Source organism: Chamaea fasciata, unplaced genomic scaffold (assembly GCF_029207755.1).
Source record: "Chamaea fasciata isolate MVZ Bird 193981 ecotype frontalis unplaced genomic scaffold, bChaFas1.0.hap1 SCAF_3, whole genome shotgun sequence".
NCBI lineage: Eukaryota > Metazoa > Chordata > Aves > Passeriformes > Sylviidae > Chamaea > Chamaea fasciata.
The window spans coordinates 3179689-3196127 of NW_027094088.1; the positions used below are offsets into that span (position 1 = coordinate 3179689).

The 16439-nt window shown below is 41.9% G+C and overlaps 1 long non-coding RNA gene across 9 annotated transcripts in view; it reads left to right on the forward strand.

Annotated features, from left to right (window-relative positions):
• Positions 1–12334: 12334 nt before the first annotated feature.
• LOC136286313 (uncharacterized) overlaps positions 12335–16439 on the forward strand; it is a 31073-nt gene continuing 26968 nt past the window's right edge. For 8 of the 9 annotated variants that reach the window (XR_010719837.1, XR_010719838.1, XR_010719834.1 and 5 more), the window contains exons 1-3: positions 12335–12511; positions 13759–13834; positions 16208–16399. This is a non-coding gene — a long non-coding RNA (uncharacterized lncRNA). Of the gene's footprint in view, positions 12512–13758; positions 13835–16204; positions 16400–16439 lie in introns of all 9 variants that reach the window. The other variant, XR_010719835.1, reaches the window with a different exon arrangement.

The following is a 16439-nucleotide window of genomic DNA, read 5'->3' on the forward strand; positions in this document are numbered from 1 at the left end:
AGCTTCCCAAGGCTTTGCCTCCAGCACCAGCGCAACCTGGGAGGTTTTAGACTTCATATCGGAGCACTGCAAATAAATGTTTGATGTTTGTGGTTTTCAGCACGAATCCTTGAAGGTTGACTCTTCCTATCCCGGATTCCAGTTGCCACCAACAGGGCCATCATTTAGGCTCTGCTGCCATGCAGGAGGAAGGACATCAAGGAAAAAGCTCTTTTGTGTAGCTGCCTGCTTTGCTTGTACCCAGAGCCAGCTCTAATGGAGTCCTGCAACATCTCCAGGTTGCTCTGTGTGTGTCTCTTTCTTTGTTCCTCTCCTATTTCCTCTCAGAACAATTTTTGCTGGCAGCCAGCTTTTCATGATGCTCAAATCTCTCTGAAGTAGAGATAAACTCCTGTGCTGTGACAAGGCATACGTCAGAGATGTGGGAATCTTGGACATAAATGACTTTTTAATTGTATGACTCCACACAGCCCACTGCTGAAAGATGTGGTGGGCAGGAGAGAGCAATCCTTTACAAACCAAACACAGATACCAATATATGAGCCCTTTGTTCTTTGCTCCCCTGCCCTGAGGCAAGCAATACACTCAGGTCTGTGGACATCAAGCCTAATTTGATCACACTTAGCCCAGTGAAACTATATTGACTTCAGTGGAGACACTGCTTTCCAGTGATATAAATGAGAGCTAACTAGTTCTCGGGGGCAGTAGCTATTACCACTTGGGTTAAGAGCAGCATGCAGAAGTGATGGCTGCCTGTTTGTCATCAGCTGAGAAATGCCTGCTTTGTGGGCATGTCTTTCAAGGCTCATTTGTCACCTTGGTGTGGAGGAATTTTGGCCAATGAGTTGTGTCTCAAGTGCCTTAGCATTTCTGTGGGAATGGTTTGATTAAAGCCCCTGCTGTTGGCTCATAGTTCAAATGCGCCGTCTCGCTGCCCGCAGGAGTAATGTGGAAAAATTTCTAAAGGATTCTGTTTCCTAATAATCTGGGGGTTTTTTTCAAGACTTTGACCTGTGCTCAGTCTGTGTGAGATCAGTCATCCCTGTCTGCATTAAAGGGTCTTTGGTCCTCCCCAGGCTCTGTTGGCTCCCAACAGTTCCAGTCCCTGAGCTCGTCCATGCTCCCTACTTTTTAACCTTAAAGCTTTATCTGTTCAGGGTAGCCTCAGAGATGTTGCTACTCTATAACTCCCCGTTTGTGAGCTTTCTGTGGAAAAAGCCTGTCCCAGAATCTTTATATGCTTGCAAATTCACTGTTATAATTTAATTCAAAAAATCAGATTTTCAAAGCTTTATCCTTACCAAGAAAGCTGCAGGGAACTTTCTAGCTTCCTTTCTGGACACAGGTATCTATTTTTTCCAGCTTTCTATCTCCAGCAAGGAGCTGGAAGCTTCTTGAGATAGTTCAAGCAATATTTTTTTAGTGATATGACAGATAAAGAAAACCTTCTGCAGCTTTTGGATATCTAGTCTCAAGAACCATCTCCTATGCTTAGAAAACCTTTGCACGACAAAGCTTTGCAGCATGGGGCTGTGAAGTTCTACCTGGTGGGTTTTTTTTTTTTTTTTTTTTTTTCCCCCCCCCCCTAAATACTATAGCCCAGACAGTGCTGGTTTTGATATATTTCAACGTCTGGCCTTGGCATCTTGAAGGGTTTGATCCTGATGAACCTTTCTGCAGCCAACCAGCAGGGTATGGATAACTGAATGTTGTTCATCCTTGTGCCCACCTGCCCCGCACACTCTGTTCCACATCAGTCTGCTCCAGCTGTGCATGAACAGCTCAGCACTGAGTTATGTGCTCCAGCTGACTGTTGCCGCTTATAAACCTGGAGTGATTTTTCATGGCCAGGCCTTCTGAAGCTGCTCTTGGTGTCTTACTTGATGATGAGAGGAACGAAACACGTTAGAAGTTTTCTCGCAGGGAGTTCACTTGCTTCTCCTTATGGAGCCCTTATGGCTTTTATGATAAAAGTCCTGACTCTGGGGCTGACCTGGCCCTGATTAGAGGGGGAAGCAAAGCTTGAACCAAGGCATGCACATTGCTGAGGTCAGAAATGGAGAAGAATGATATAGAAAATGATTTTTAGCACATACAGATTAGAGTAGGTTTTTACCACTGACTGAAGCTGGGACAGGGCAAGTGAAACTAACACAGGACAGAAGTCGTAGAGAGCAGTAGTAATAGTAGGAGGAATGCTTGCAGAATGAGCAAGCAGTGATTTCTATGACTTTTCGAGCAGAAATTGGGAATTGATTTTTGTTGCTATTGGATAAATGGTTGCAGGAAAATCCTGGTTAAGGTGACAGCTGGGTTTTGTGTCAGAGCAACGACTCTGCATGGGCATTGAGATCAAATCATCTGGTGTTTAGACTTAATTGTGCCACGTTACAACTGCCCAACCCTCCCCATATCAGGTGTTTTGCGTTCTCACTCTCTAGACTGAGTTTTCTTGCTTGGACTGATGGGAATGTGGAAGGTTGAATCTTCTAGCCTGACCTCTGGACCACTCAGGCAAGCAGTCCTGCTGCATCCTTCCTCATGGTCCTCGTGATGGAAAAGCTCATGTAACATTTTACCACACGTGTTTATGGAGATGAGAAGCCATGCCACTTATTCCCTTCTTGTTTGCATTTAGTTTCTCACTGCCAGTGGAGACTTTAGGAAAGAGCAACTACTTGGGCAAACCTGCCCTGAGAACAAAGCACCTGAGGTTTCCCTCTGATGATGGGTGACTCCAGGAAAAGCCAGCTTCGAATCAAACAGTGATGTCAATGGTGCTCCAAAGTGGACAAAAAGAGACCTCAGTGTTACCATGTGGCGTTGATGTTTTCAGATTAAGATGGGAGGATTAAGGAATTTTACTCAGCAATTTGAGATGCTTTGTTAAGAGTGGAGGAGATTTGAGCTGCTTTGTTCTCAAACCACATGTTAGTGAGAAAGCAAACAGGCACTTAATCCTGACAGACAGCAGAACTTGACATCGGTTTGTCCCTGGAGAGGTGGCCAGGAGTTCCCCATGCCCAGCTAAAATGGTAATTTCTTATTTTTTTAGGAGTCTCCTGTGAATCCTCACACTCAGGGCTGCACACCTCCATGACAGGACAGCGTTTAAAACCCCACACAGAAGGTGACAAAATGGTTACTGAACAAGGCTAAAACACGTTCTAACTTAAGGTCATGCCTTTAGTCTTAAACAGGACCGTGCCAAGAAAGAAGAAAAAAAAAAGGGGGAGCTGATAATTTTCCTGTTTGGGACTTTGGCTGGTTTCCTGTAACAATAAAAATATAGCAGTCGACATATAGACAGCTGAGTATATACACGCTTGTATACTGCCCTCTGACACAAATGTTAATGTCTAATATAGATCTTCCAGGTTCTTTTAAACATCTAGTTACATTTTGAGGTCGTGTCCTCAGGGGTCATTGATGTAAGCCTGTTTGCAGAAAGAAACAAACAGCTCATTGAATTTGGTTTCCCACTTTAACATACATCAGTGAAATTAAATACGCCGCGTTAGAATGTCTGGCAACAAACCCATTTTCTGATGTATAAAATTTGACTTTTCCCCTCTGTGTTTATGTCATAGCTAATACACAAAGATAAAGTGCATATACTATGCTCTGCATATTTACTGAACTTTGGCAAGTCACTAAGAGTCGGTGCTCAAATCAAATAAGAGCCACCCGATTTATAAAACACCCTTCTAAACTAATCTTATTATATTAAAAAGGAACTCTAGGTTGATACCAAGCCAATCAATAACTCATGCTTCCCACTGTGCAGCAAATATCAACTATCCCTTTCTAATCTTTGTGTTTTGCCACCATTGCAAATCCGTTGTGAGAAGCTGCCCTCATGTATTACTTAAATAAACAATGTAAATGCACCCAAACAAGAATAATCTCTGTACATGCTTATTTTCTCTGCAGGCACTGAGTGTCAGAGCATCTTAGTTTTGTAAAGGGATCTACTCCAGGTAATTAGATTCATCTTCCAATTTGTTTATTCTCAATTTGTAGCTGGCATTTCTTTTTTATTTTTTTTTTAATTATTATTCTGCTGTCACCTACTAGCTTATACACACCAAATTGAGGGAAAGAATTACTTATACTGGAAAAGCAGAGTTGGCTTTTGTTCAAATATTTCTAAAAGATCTCCCATCTTCCTCCCAAAACTGCATTGTCTTGGAATAATCCATAACCTGTACAGGGTTGGTTTAAATTCTTTTTGCTCTTCCAGATTTCCAGAGAGCATTAGGAAGAAAAAAAAAAAGAGAAAAAGTTTAGGATGCTAGGAGGCTTGGAAGTGTCTAGGAGGCAAAAGGGAAAACTTGATCTTCCATTTAAATTTTCATATGAAAGTTAAATTGGTAATGTTATAAATTCAAGAGTCTTATCGATGTCACTATTTATTCCGTGTGAACAGCATGGGAAACCTGGCAGTGGTGTAGCAGGATCTGAATAAGAGAATGGCAATTTACTAATTCCCTTTTAAAGGCTAACAGAGTTCCCAAACACGGCTTTGGCACCCCGCTTGATTCAGTTGCTTCATGCTTCTATGAAGGTTTATTGACTATATAAGGATCAAATAAGGGGTAAGCTGAAATCAGAAACACAGTATTCATTCATTTAACTCTGCTATAATAGAGTAAATTCAGGGTGACTCAAGGGACACAATGTCGTGTAAAACATATGTACTTAATATAAGGGTCATAAAATTTATTAAATTAAAAGCTAGGTTAAAAATAGGAAGAAAATTTATGCTGCTGTCTAAACGAGCAATAATTTCCCTTTTGGCCTTTTACTTTCCACCTAATCAGGGTTCTAGGTTTTGTTGGTTTTTGGGCTTATTTGGGGTGTTTTTTTGTAGTCAACTGGTAAAATCTTCATTGTTCACATGTGAGTGCAAGTCAGTCTACCAGGTGAACTGGTATGCTAAAGAAAGAAGAGGAGGTGTGGCCAGCTGGAAGGATATATTGCATCATGGTTGACCACACATGAAAACCTGTAGGTATCCATTTATTATTTTGAAAGGAAGAGTCATTTGCTCCAAGCCAACAGAACCCAATGGATTTAAAAAAAAAAAAATCTTTTTTGGCCTTAAGGCTGAAAAAACCCAAAAATTTCGTTTTATCTCTCCACCAAGATGCCCCACTGCTGGTGGGATGTCAGCCAGGAGTCTCCTAACTAAATCATGGGTGGTTTGAGATGACCCTCTTGTGTGAATGTTGGAGGGTTACTTGAACAGAAGCTCTGGGGACTGTGAGACACTGAGAATCCCCTCCTGTCCTTGACAGATGTATCAGCAGAACCCAAAGTGCTCAGATGAAGTCAATGTAATTATCCTGCAGTCCTGCAGAATGACAGCAGAATTTAGCTCCCTCGATCAAGACAACCATTTTCTATTAGAGGTGTTGGGGAGGTGGGCTGGAAATAAAGCCTTGTGACCTAAATCCTCCTCTCTAACCCCTAGGAAATCAAAGTGATGCTGGCCATCCTTGACTCATGACACTGGCCAGACCATTTCGTAACTGAGAGCTCTGCAATGTTTGCTCAATGGCATAAGTTGTTAAGGAAGGCCGTGAAAAACCCGTGTGTGCTAGAAGGCCACCCTTTTCCCCCGTGTTTTTACTCCACAGGATAACACAACCAGCCCCAAATCCTATCCCCTGTGTGCTATGAAGGCTCTCTTTTCTTTTCTTTTTTTTTTTCTTTTTTTTTTTCGTGCTGTTTAAACACTTTCTGCGCCCAAATCTGTCACCCGTGACCTCATTAAGTTGCATTTAATCACACAGGGATGCCCATCAGGCCTAACCCCATCATTTCCTGAGGAATTTTCCCCTGATTTACTTAATAGCTCTCAAACACTAAGCGGGAGACCTCCGGGTGCTGTTCCCTGCACACGGTGGGTTTACTGGCATTCATACTGTGCTTTAAATAAACACTGTTTTGCAGGCACACTTGTTTTGAAAAATAAACTCCTGGGCAGAGAGAGCTAGCTCACATCAGAGCCAGACTGGTGGCGATTTGGCTGTCCCCAGTAGATGGGAAGAGATAGGGGTTTTGGTTTTGGAGTTTTGGGGGTTGTGGGTGGACAGGGGGAAGTCACCCTTTCTGAAATAGCACCTAGGATTTCACACTTCTTCTTCAGGGAGAAGAAAAGCCTGACACCAAAGTGGTGTAACCTCTTTACAGGGGTGCTTTGGGAAGAGGATGTGGTAGCAGCCCTGCAGTGTGCCCCAAAAGGGCATCTCATTCTCCATCTCCAGGGAATGTGACTTTGTCTCCTCCTCATCCCTGTCTTCTGCCGGACACATGTTGGTCCATCATCCTCGTGCTGAAAGGCTTTTGGAAGGGCAAGGACCACTGCCCTTATCCTGCCCATCCTGCCAGCTGAGTTATCTCTTCCCCTGCCCGCTCACTTCTGGGATGGGAACCACGAAGGATGAGGCAGGGTTACGTCCTCTTGGGGAAGGGTATCCTGTGTGATTGAAAGTTTTACTTTTTTGCCTAAACTGAGGGTGTTTTCAGGGGGGCAAAACAAGGAAGGTTCATTGTGTGAGTCCTCTGTTTCTTCCATGACTCTTGATATGGTTGTCACAAATCCTTAGACAGTGGGAGTAACAAGACCATATATAAATATAAATATAAATATAAATATAAATATAAATATAAATATAAATATAAATATAAATATAAATATAAATATAAATATAAATATAAATATAAATATAAATATAAATATAAATATAAATATATGTTTATTTATTTAAGTATAAAAATATATTTTTATAAATTAAAAATATGAAATATTTAAAATATATATTTTATATATATAAAAATATATATAAAATATCTTTAAATATATCTAAATATACAATGATATATCTATGAATATGCACACCGGTGTTTGTGGCCCACTGGTTTGCTGCCGTTTAGGGGAAGGAAAAGTGCAACAGGGCTTAAGAGGTTCTACTTTCAGGACCACCACTGTGCCCTTAGTGGTGTATCCTCTGATCCTCCACAAAAGACACCAGGCTTGGTAGCACAGTGTGCAGCCAGTGGAATTAATGCAGGTGTTTTACAGAGGGAAATATTTACCCCATGCAGCATCTTACACATTATGTGGCTTTCCTCTGAGACAGCTCAGTTTGATCACCAGCAGTACCTTGTCCTGACATTTCTAAGATGTATTTAAGAGCTGACCTTTCAGTCCTGCTGACAGGATCACAGCATATTCACCATCACCATTTCTGGGGCTGTTTCTTTCTTTTTTTCTCCACTACAGAGCTGGGCCACTGTGGCGGATAAACGGGAGCCCTCCCCTGTCTGCCATATAACTAAAATTATATTCTTCCCTTAAATTGTTGAGACAATTTATGAGGTGAATGAGATGAACGACACCCAGTTATTTTCTTTGGTCATTCTCAATAGCCAGCATTGTCTAAAATTGCTGCTAAAGTCATGCCCATGCTGCTGTGCCTCGGGAGGAAGTTTGGAGTTTGGCGATCCTGGTGAAACCAGGTGGATGGCAATGGATGCCTTTCTGTTTTTCAGATCGGAGGCATCATGTCAAAACAAGGTGTTCAAACTTCTGAAAAGACAATCCTTTGAGAGCTCTGGGGCCAGGCTACGATGCGAGTCATTTGTCTGTGGGAAGGGTCACCAATTAATTAGCAGTTTTAGTTAAAAAAAAAAAAAATTTAAACTGGCGGCCCTTCTGAAATTTAACACATTGTTCATGGTGTAATTATAGATGAAATATTAGAGAAGTGGACTAATTACACACAATGCACTCGAGCCCAATTAAAATAGCATCTGCAGTGAACGTAGGGGTATTCTCTTTCGCTAATAAGAAATACTTTCTTAACAACAGAAAATAAAATAGCTAAATTGGATATGCAGTTGAGATTATAAATATCCTATTAGCATATAAAATGAGGATTAACCTTATTTAATCACTGCTTGCTTGATCATCAAAAGTCATGTTTCACCTCTATAATGTAGCTGTATCCTCTCTGAAGAAAAAAAAAAAGGAAGCATATTAATAAATTTGGCTAATTAGGTGCTTTCTCTCATCTGCTCAATGGAGCTGGTGGAGCAAACCGGCTGCCCCTAAGCACTTGGACTCTTTCACATCCTGAAGCTCAGGCTGATTTCTAGCAGACATCTACTGATGAAGATGCAGGGTTTAAACAGCTTGGTGGGCAATCATACCAAGGAGGACTTCGAGCTGTGAAGCTGCTGGGGAGGAGAAAAAAAAAAAAAAAAAAAAGATGGGGATAAAGAAAAGCACTGAAATTAAGTTTCATCCAGCTCAAAATAAAGCTCTGCCTTAAACATCACCGTGTGAGGGCCTGTTCTGATTTCAGAGGCTGGGGCAAGCTGGTTTGCTGTAGGTCTGTCACCACCCTCAGGTGTCCCTGAGAGCCAGCTGGCGCTCGGCGGAGGAGAGGGAGAGCAGCAGGGAGAGGTGCTGCCCGCCAGCTGGCGGCTTGGCTGTGCTGAAGCTGGGCAAGGGGGCAGCGAGGGAAACAGCCTGACCTCCACTCCCTGCTATAAATATTCAGGATGCACAAAAAGCTCGAGCTCTGAGCGAGGAGAGGGGTTTGGGTCTGTTATTTTGGGATATTTTCTGTCCTGTAGGGAATGGGTCCTGCGGTGGTGCTGCCTGTTGTATCTGGGGATGGTTTGGCAGCTTTCAGAGCTGGGCTTATTTACAGAGCTGCTCTGCCTCTGGTTCCATCACAACATCCTTCTGTTGGGTCCGTGCGTGGTGGAAAATAGTAGTAAAGCAGTGGTGGGGCAGGAGCAATCCTATGAAATACGGGCATGGTTTGATGTAACCCCGTGCAGCTCTGCTCCCTGGTCGTGCACTGTTTCCATTAGTGCCTGTGTGTTTTCCTGGCATGAGGGCCAGTGGCTGATAGCTTGCAGAAGCTGAGTTTTAAATGTGCCTGTTGACATATTCCCAGAGGAACGGCTTGAGTAATACCATCCTCTCCGGGCTGAAGCAGGGCCCTGCAGCACTGATGGCACGCGTTCGAGGGCTGGTAGCTGTAATATGGGCTCGTGGCTCCTTGGCTAAAGGTGAATTTTCCCCCCTCCCATTTGCCTTATTCCCAGGGACCATTTCAGCTTTTATTTCATCGTGAGTGTTCAGTTTTAATCCAAGCGTGGACCCAAACCCAACTAAAAATGAGCCCAAGCCTGGCCTCTCAAAATACTTGGTGCTGCAATGCCTAAAGTGATTTTCTTGGCGAGGGTGAAAAAGAAGATAGAGGCACAGAAAGTCTCATATTTAATTGCAGCTTCTCTTTTGTGATTTGTCTCCACCGAGCTAAGCTGAAGCATCAGCTGCCTGTGTCCTGTCCCTAGGCAGAAGTGTGAATTTTCCCCTCTCTTCCACAAACACTAGTCAAGTGCACCGAGGGACGGTGGTTTTATTTATCGTATTCAAGGAGCCACAATTGGATGTTTCACAATAAACTGGGCTCAGCCTGTGATTTACAGTAATGGGGAAGAGCACTCTGCTGGCATGGCCCTGGTGTTGCCAAGTCTTGTGATGGTTGCAATGATTTTTCCTTACTGCCACAGAGCCTGGAGCAAAGTGTTCATAAGCATTTCAGCTTGCTTTTTTCTTTCTTTCCATTTTTTGGTTTTTTTTTTTTTTTTTTTGTTGGTAGTGGCAATGGAAGGCTTTGTTTTCTTGTATTAAGAGCAGCCTTCCATCCCTTAGGGCAGAACAAAAGAGCTTGGAAGCATGTTCTCAGTGTCTTCACAAAGACTCAAAAGGCAGTATGAATTTTATTTTTCATTTTTTTTTTTTAAAGGAACCCCCAGTTTGTTTTCCCACGATTAGTTTAAGTCACTCTGGCATGAGTTCATATCCTTTCTTGCCTGATTCATGGAGACTGGAGAAGGGCAGCAGTAGCAGAAGCAGCAGTAGCTACCTCCACAGGGCTGGAGGTGGGGTGACACTACCAAATGAGGTCTGCAGGAGAGTTTGGAGCTAATAGGGTAGACATACACCTTTTGCTGCTTCTGTTCCTGTCTTTAAATCTCATTATTACTTATATTTCCGGGGTTTATATCCATTTTCATCTAACCTGGTGGAAGAGGGTCAAAGGAACCTGAAGCGTAAATGTAGCTCGAAATATTAAAATCAATCTTGTGGTGGTCTTATTTCAGTTCTTTTCAAAACTCTCACTTCCAGTGACTCCGGGCTGTGGCACAGGCCACCTTCTCATTTGTAGCCTGCCACTTTCCCCCTCCTCTCCTTTTGGTGCTAGAAATCACATTCAACTAAACCCTTCAGAGAAACACGGGAGGCAAATTGAAAGTGACTGGGAATAAAATAGACTTTGCCATGAGGGGGGATTTGAGGTGTTATACTGTAGGGGAGGGCTGTGGGTGAAGTGACTGAATCCAGAAACATATGGAGAATGGAAAGGTCTGTGGGTGATCGTAACATCAAAAACACGAAATGAAGTCAGCTGCCGTGGTAGAAATGCAAGTTCAGGGACTCTGCTGCAAAGAAATTAAGGAAAATACAAGTGGGAATGAGAAACATTTTTCTGGCTTTCGTGGCTATTCATATGGCGAGAAACCTCTCCTTGGGCTCTGGTTTGAAATTGTTTGTGGTTTTTTTTATCACTGATGCTATAGCCTTAAATCGTGGTAATATTCCTGGGCACAGAAAAGATAACTTGGAGGACTCTAGTCTCAGTGACAGGAGAATTAAACACTGCTTTCAATGTAGCTGCAGCCCAAATCCTGCCTTTTTGTCCTCCCATCCTGAGCACTGATTCGTTAGGCAAATCCAACATTAACAGCAGCTTCTTTCCTCGCCAGGTGGGCCAAAGGGTCAAACCAAAACCAAAGCTGGCAGTTGACTTTTATCCATTTACATCAAATTAGGGGAAGCCTCGACTCTTCATGTGTTCTTATTCCCTGAAAAGAGAGAGTGTTTGGAAAATCTAAAATCCCCGAGTGCCACAGAAATGTTGGATTTGGATCTGATTCCCTTCAAAGAGATTGTTCATCTCGCTTCCCACTTAGCCGTCAAGAACAAAGTGGCCCAATTTCCAGAACCCTTTGAGATTTTTTCTCCTTCATGCTCAGACCCTGGAGCAAGAAGAGCTACTGTCCCTTCCGTGCTGCAGAGGGGAAAAATTTTGGCCACCTCATTAAGATGCCTAAATTGGGCTTAGGAGTAATTTACAACCCCAGCCCCGGCTGCCATGACTGCTTGTCACTTCTCATCATCCCCTCCAGATCTTCAGGGGAGGTTTACACAGCAATTCAGCTGCAGCATGGAGTTGCTACATTAGGGGTGAAGGGTCCCCTCGCGACGCTGGATTGTTTTATGGGGGAAAGCAGAAACCAAGATGCTTCGGTGGGAGTGGGGGGTGGGGTGGGGGAGAAATAGGTCTTTCCAAAGGAAGATCAAAGGAGGCAAGAGGAGGGGACTGATTTTCGGCAAGCACAGGGCTCATCTCGCTGCCTCTGGGCTATAATTCAAGGCTTATTTTCAAGACCCATCACACAATTTCTCCCTTAACAGGATGGGGAGGGGGGGGGGGGGGCAGAGTATGGGGAGGAGGACTTGGTTAAATTGTAAATGAGTGTTTCTTCAAGCGCTCCGAGGAAATATGTTCTTTCCCCGTAGAGCCTATACATTATTTTCATGTAGTTACGGGGCCTCACGTTTCCTGGAACTATCAACCAGACCTTAATTCTCCTCACTAGACATCCCTTTAAAATCATGGAGCTCTCTTAATCAACCTTTGTATCAGCAGCAAATTTGCAGTATGACCTAATTTGAAAGATGTCCTGAAGTGCTGACTCAAAAGGTTGGTGAATAAAAGCCAGTCATTGCCGCCGTGACACTAATGTGATGCAAAACAAAATCGAGTTGCATCAGCTGAACATTAGTTTGCAAAAAAAAAAAAAAATATTAGTGATTGAAGCCGCTTCCTGGTCATCTTTTATTTATGCTTATGAAATTTATACTTCTTGGGGTCTGAGACGACTCTATAACAAACTTCTGGAGGAGAAGCACGAAGAGGCTCTTAAATGGTGAAAAATCCCAGTCGGGTCTATACATCTAAGCTGCATCATTTGCACTTCATAATCTCCCTCTCTTTCATAAAGCAGGAGGCAGACACATTATTTTAGAACTTTTATTAAAATATTTATACAGCAACAGATGAAAATTCTCATCCTAATATGTCTCTTTTTGCATTTTTCGATTGCGTTCCAAGTCTTTATCTTTTCTTTTTTTTTTTTTTTTCCCTCCTCTAATTGAAACGCAGACGATACTCCTTCATTCTCCGGATAAGTAACTGTCTCAAAATGACTAGCAGTTACTTTGGGACTCAAAGAAATAAAAAGGAAAGAAGGGATTTTGGCCAGAAAGTTTATGGGGGAAAAAAACCCCATCCCTCACAAAGCAAGAAAACCCCATTCCACCATAGTTTTATTTAACGTCTCCAAAAAAGAAAAAGTGAGTATAAATTATTGACGGGGTTTTTTTGCTATGATTTTATGGGGACATTGTTTAAGGGTTTTTTTTTTTTTTTAATCCTTTTTTTCCCTTTAGCTTCTCTTTTTCATGCTTTCTTAAGGAAACTTATCTGAGCTAGAGCAACCTGGACAGAGAAGAACAGAGTGCATTTCTTTACCAGTTTGTCAAATATTGGCTGCTAATTCACACTCTGAAGGATTACTGAAGAATCAGGGGTCTAGGGATGAATCAACTCAGCAAAACTATTTTTCCCAGCACTTTTTTAAAAATTATTTTACTTTTAAATTGAAATATCAATAATGCAAATCATCTAATATGTGCTGATAAAATGTCTATGACTTTCCACTGAAGTGTCTGAAAACCAGATACACAGAGACACACAGAACAAGGGAGACAGGCCATTAATTTAAAATTTAGAGGACCAATAAGTTTTTGATAGCAATGGGTTACTGTGCTAATGATTATTTAACTTGCTTCATGTAGGGTTAAGTGTGTATGGCTATGTAAAGAGCAGCTCCTTATTGAAGTGAGGCAATTTTGCCTCTGAAATGTTATATTCAAAGCAGGGGGAGGAAAGCAGCCAGATTATAAAAAAACAGTTACTCTATGATGGCAAATTTCAAGCAATTGTGAAGCAGGACCTGCTACAGTTACAGAAGTAAATTTTACTACTGCAGGAAAAAAAAACCAAAAACCCAAGCAACCATACACAAAACTTCTGAGTTTTCTCTCTGCTTCCTCTTAGAAGCTGTTCTAGTATGTATTTATTGATGGGTGCAAGCACAGGACAGGGACCCGGGCTGAATGTTTTACCTTGCTGGTTATTCTCCTACTTATTCTCATCCTTTCTCTTTGTTTGCCTTAATATTCTATTTTTTTTTTTTTTAATTTCTTGTCTTTTACTTATTCTCAAGATGTGTGTTTCCACAATAAGATACCGTGGGATCTGGGGTTTGCTTGTGTCTTTTTGAGCTTGAAGGGACATCTTATTATAGACATATAATTCAATACTGTACATATTATTCCAGAAAACACTGATCATTCTTTTTCATGTAAAAGGTAATACCACTTTTAAATTAAAAAAACCAGCAACAAAACACAAAAAAACCTAAAAGGAGCAATAAATGTTTGATAGCCTGTAAATGATTTACAGACTTTTTTACTCCAGCACTCTTCAAGTACAGTATGCTTGTGTTTTTCATGTTGTTTATTTTGTCTTTCTAAAGGGATTGCACTTGCTAACCTCCCAATTTTGGGTTGTTTATTCTTTATGTGGCCGACTCCTTCACAGTGCTGCCATTTGTGAGTATTTTGTGTCCTTCAGCCCTCCCAGGAGGTTGTAGGTAGGAATGCTCTAAACCTGCTCATGGTTTCCTTTGGGGAGAGGATGGCAAAGTAACAGCTAATGATCTGGAAGTTAGCTGGAATTCAGAGACAAACACTAAACATAATATATCTATCTACCTATATATATATAAAAGAGATTTTTTTTTTTTCCTAAAAAAGAAGGGGGGGAAAAAAAAAAGCAATGAAAATTTATGACCTTAACATTCCTTCAGGGTCAAGCAATTTATCAAATTCTCTCACTTTCTGGTTTCAATTACACAGCTATTGTGGAAGGAACTTATTTTAGCAGGTTCATTTGCCTCAGTAGGGAATACAGGACTTTGGCCTAATGCTTCACCTTTAGTGCAGGCCATTTGAGCCTTAGAACAAATACCAATCATCACTCTTAGGGGAAAAAAAAAAAAAAAAAAGAGAAGGTAAAAAAAAAATCTGCATTGGTATGGCCTATTGGAATGGGGTTTCTGTCAAGGTAAACGGTTGTCGGCAATGACTGTGGTAGAGTGGCGATAAATCCCATTTTATTGCTGAAAAATTCCAGCTTCTCTCCATGCCTGACAGCTCCCCACATTCTCGTACCCATTTGGGCAATTTCTGCACTATGTCCATCTGGTTCTTATTACCTCTCAACCTGCCAGTGTCTGATCCAGAAAAAGTGCAGGTCAAAAACAGGGGAAAGAAACCAAGGTGATGGACAAAACAGAAAGAGAGTGATTGAGGGACCAAGTCACGCTTCCTGTTCCTCCCTCCCCAGCCAAGAAAATATGGGTTTGAGTGGAATAAACAAATTTAAGGGAGGCTGTTAGCTTGATAATGAAGTTGCTGTCAACGTCCTGAAAACACAAAAATTAAGTAAGTATTTATCCATATGCTCCAAGCTTTGGTATTGTCACCAAACGTTTGCCCAGGACACAGGTGACATCTGCCTAAGTAAAACCTTTCTGGAGAAATGGGAGAAGCCAAGACTTCAAATCCTTAAATCTAGGAGTTTTGGTGCGACCATTTCATCTGCAGCCTTTTTCACTGTGCCCTTGGCATTAAGGAGGACGAGACTTGTCTCCAAAAGTTCATTTGGGGGTTGCAAATTGTTTTAGGAGGGCATCAAAAGTATTAATTGCATTGCAATTTGGAAAAAAAAAAAGGCCCAACCCAAAGTAAAAGTTGGGTTAGCTTCTTAAAAGAAAAATGAAAAGCAAGTCTTTATTTCCCTGCAAGTTTTGTGCCTACTGCTGAACTCAGACCTAAGTTAGAAAGTCCTCAAAACCCCCTACAATACGTAGGGGGAAATCTGATAATTTTTAAAAATTTAAAAATCAAACAAATTAGCCCACAACCGCTGAACTGTCAATAAAACAAAAAACCCATGGGAGCACTTGCTCTCCTCTCAGCTAAAATAATTGTGTGTGGCGTTTGTCAAGAAACCCCCTCATGCTATCAGGAGACATGCCCTGATCCACTTTCAATCTCTCCTGTCAAGGGAGCCCAACGAATTTAATTGAAGTTTCTGTATTTATTCTACCTGGAAGACCTCATTTCCCACCCAAAATCCTGCTGTACCTTTTTCCCCTGTAGACCATCACTACTTAGGTCTTTTGGTCTCACGTGAGCTTACAGAGCCTCTTCCTGCATTCCCTGAAGACACGAGGGAAAGTCAGCCCAACTTTTTGGAGCAAAAAAATCCCAAAAATCTGACTGCAGTCTAAGCAGCAGAAATTCCAGAGTGTGCTCTGTGATCCTCGGGCTGGAGGGCTCTGAAGCATCCCACACTGGGTGCCTCATGTAAGGCAGATTTACACCAGACATAACAGGTGTAATGGTCTGATCTGGCCCCAAAAGGCTGGAAATTGTGGGAGATATTAGGAATTACGTCCCCATGTCTTGTATAAACCTGTTGGCCCCAAGGAAAGCTGAAGATGGGGCTCTAAAACAGTGGAACAAGACACAGTTTACAGAGGAGCTGGAGGAAGATGTTGCTGTTGAACAAGGAGTTAGGACAGAGAATGAGTAGGAAGGAAAAGGGAGGGAAGAATTCAAGATTTTGCTCCAGAATGGGTGGCCTAAAAACACCATGTGCAAAGTGTGACATCCAGCTTACTACCTGTCCGTGCAGCTTCTCCCTCTGATGCTGGAGCAATCCATTTAAAAAAAGAATTTGGAGGAGATGGCTTTGATGGGAAAAGCCTTCCTCTGTGTTACCTTTTGGTGTCAGTAATGGCACTGAGAAATCTGTCTGTCTACGTTCAGGATTTGCTTGCGTTTGTCATGGATTAAAGAATTACATTTTTTTTTTTAACTTATTATTTTCTGCATGTCTTTTTCTTTGTTCAGTAGTGGGGGGCATGCCATGCAGATTTAGATATTAAGAGTGAGTGGTTCGAGACACCTACAAACACCTTGGCTTGAAGAACCACTCAGCCACACTGCTTGATTTGCCTGTGGAGCCACGGAATACAAAGGAGGCTGACATGAGGGAAAGCCCCAACTTGGACAATAAAAATTATGTCAGCATGAAAATGGTTAATGGTGAGTATTATAGCTTCAAAAGACTCCATTGGCTACCCCT